This window comes from Daucus carota, chromosome 6 (assembly GCF_001625215.2).
Source record: "Daucus carota subsp. sativus chromosome 6, DH1 v3.0, whole genome shotgun sequence".
In the NCBI taxonomy this organism is placed as follows: domain Eukaryota; kingdom Viridiplantae; phylum Streptophyta; class Magnoliopsida; order Apiales; family Apiaceae; genus Daucus; species Daucus carota.
Window position 1 is genome coordinate 5,086,029 of NC_030386.2, and position 3,230 is coordinate 5,089,258.

Consider the following 3,230-nt stretch of genomic DNA (forward strand, 5'->3'; position numbering starts at 1 on the left):
TAATAAAACTACTTTTCACTTTGACTAAACAGAAATTGACAATATAATTCTGGTCAATGATAGATGAATAAATCATACAAGTTTTGTACGTGTAGTTAATAAAAACTAAACATATGAAATTCAAAAATATTGAAAACATATCAGATGTGTATTTCTTGTGACAGAAGAGCAGGTTCCACGTCAATTAACACTTTAGGGACCTCATTTCTTCCCGCTTTTCTTTAGCCCAGCACCTCCAAATGCACCCTTCTGTTGAGCTTTCGCTTTAAGCTCCTTGAGTGCCTGTACAAAATCATAACCATGACATTAAGTCGTATACAAAAGGAAAAAGGAGTTATACATGAAGGACGTCCTGTAGCACAATCTAACCTTTTCCTCTTCCTTCTTTTTCTGGAGTTTAGCCAAATCATCCTGCAACGAAGATTAATATTATTAAAGAAATCAGTATAATTAAACCACATAGATGGGCAAGTCCTTCGTAAAATCATATTCACATACCATTGTTAATGAGACACTAAAATTTGTTGTGTATGTATCAGTATGACGAAAAGATTGCTGATATATGATCAAATCTAGTACTCGAATGCAAAAACAATACCATAAAAATCTCCAGGACAATATATTAATTAAATACAAGGGACGAGTATGTGTTGTAATGATACTTCTAAACCAACATTCTACATTGTTGGAACAACTTCGGGACATATAGTTCTCTGTATATACCTAAGAACGCTAAAACGATCCAAACTCACTGCAACCATTATAATCACAATATACAGAGGCCTCGAGGAAATTAAATTCAAATTCAGAGAACATTATAGCAACCAACAAACTCTTAGATTTTATATGTTCCCTCCCCTTATAACTCAGAGCTAAGAACAAATAAATAATAAATAAATAACCACCTTAAATATCGAATAAAAAAGGGCAAAACAACAGTAAAGTCCATGCAAAACTAGAGACAGAATTATAATATACCTCGTCGTATTCTTTCTTATCAGCCTTGGGCTGTTTCAATGGCTTTGCTTTTCCACCTGCGCAAAATTACAACAATCTATAATTAATTTTAATTCTTCTCATTGTTGCTTAAAAAATATATAAAATAACTTGTTAAAAGAAAACCAACCTTGCTTGCCTTTAGACGACATGGTTGATGTCTAGGGTTAGGATTGGCCCTGATTATAAATATAACCCAACCCTAAAGCTAGCTAATAATACAGATTGATTGTCTTTGTATGAGCGCTTCGTCTGTGTATATATAACCCTAAATTTTTCAACACCTTTTCTATTTTCTTTCTGATTTCCAGAGATGTAAACTTCTAAATCTAATATGTTTATGTTTTCTGAGAAAATAATAGTAATATATTCTTTAAATTAAAATATATCAATGTAGAAAAACTATAAAACTAATTTTCTTTAATAATACTCCTATTGTTTAACCTGGCATCTACAATGGCATAACTAAAATAAAATACAAATATTGATTACGTAAATTTTGTTGAATCCTTTGAGACATGATTCTTGAATGATACAGGTTTTGATGTTTGATTATAATTCTTATTTCAATTTTATGTAATTTTTATTTGATCGATTTGTGTGAACTTGTGTTTGATATTAATAGACCTATTCATATATTTTTTTTAATTTAAATTATTTAATTATCATTTTGATAAAAGTTGATTATGTGGATATAGTGAAATTTTTAATAACCTAAAATTAAATTTGTATGTGTGCCGATTCCGGTGGAATCCTCTAAAATGGCATTTCCAGTAAATAAGAAATTAATTAATTTAGAGAAATTGTTTTTATATAAGAATTTTGTGAATAAAAATAATCAAAATTAATTTTCAACATACCAATATTTTTTTTTTGAAAGAAATCTTACTTGCATTGATCAAATAATATCTGAAGCAAGTACATTCATAAACTCGGGGTGATTTACAATTTAGTGTAATCCGAGTCGGGTAAGTCGAGTTTCGAGTCGAGCCGAATTCGAGTCAAATTTAATCGAGTCAAGTCGAACTGACTCTTTTGGTTAATCGAGTCTAAATCTCAACCCGAACTCGACTCATAAAATTTCACAGATCGAGTCGAGCCGGCTCGTTTAGCTAAATGAGTCGGTTTTAATGAGTCGAACAAGGCAATTCGTATAATTTTACACTTAATCGAGGCTAAAGCTTTACCTGAGCTTGACTCGTCTAATTTCACAAGTCGAGTGGAGCCGACTTGTTTAATTAAACGAGCTGAAACCTAATTTGTCCAAATTGAGCTCGTTTGACGAGCCGAGACGAACCCAGTTAAACGAGTTTGAGCCGGACGAGTTCACGAGCTACCCGCCTCGAATAAGTAGAATAAGTAGTTCACAAATGTGTCATATTTTATATTATTCGGAGACCTACTAACATACTCGAATAGCATATGATCTAAATGCTTATATAATCATCTAATTCAACTTTTCATATTTTTTTAAAATTATATAATATCGAAATCAGATAAATAACTTTTCATATAGTTTTTCTTTTTATCTTCAGATCAAAATCAAAGAAGTAAAATAATTCAACTTCATTACTTTTTTTTTTTTTTTTTATAATCCGTTTATGATTACATTCCGTATATCTCCCAAACCCAACCAAACGTCTCCTAAATTTCCTTACACTTGTATGGAATGAAATGATACGGAATGAAATAATTTGTAGTTTAAACGGGGATGACTAGAGAAAAATGTATAATATTTTTATTTCTTCAACTATTTCATTTCATTTATTTGAACTAAAAAAATCTAAAACACATGATTCAGAAATAATGCTCAGTCTATTTTAACACCATGTATTCTTACAAATAAAAAATTTAAACTCACTAATAGTTAATAATTATTTTCTCACAATCAATATTTGTCCACAAAAATTTATATAAATTTTTATTTCATTATCTGCTCATTCCATTTGCAAATCAATAGATAGAGCTGTAATTCGAGTCGGGCAGCTCGCGAGCTCGCCCGGCTCGAACTCGTTTAAATGGGCTCGGCTCGACTCGACTCGTTAAACGAGCCGAGTTCGGGCAAAGGTTTCGGCTCGTTTAATTAAACGAGTCGGCTCGACTCGACTCGTGAAATTAAACGAGCCGAGTTCGGGTAGAGGTTTGGGCTCGATTAAGTGTAAAATAATGCGAGCTGGCTCGCTCGACTCGTTAAAACCGGCTCGTTTAGCTAAACGAGCCGGCTCGACTCGACT

The 3,230-nt window shown here is 32.0% G+C and overlaps 1 long non-coding RNA gene across 1 annotated transcript; it reads right to left on the reverse strand.

The window, feature by feature from the left end:
• On the reverse strand, window positions 1–1,306 carry LOC108226924 (uncharacterized). Its single transcript, XR_001807757.2, has 4 exons — window positions 1,127–1,306; window positions 979–1,034; window positions 370–411; window positions 1–282 (listed from the first exon to the last, which is right to left on the reverse strand). It is a non-coding gene; the product is annotated as an uncharacterized LOC108226924 (long non-coding RNA).
• Window positions 1,307–3,230: the final 1,924 nt, after the last annotated feature.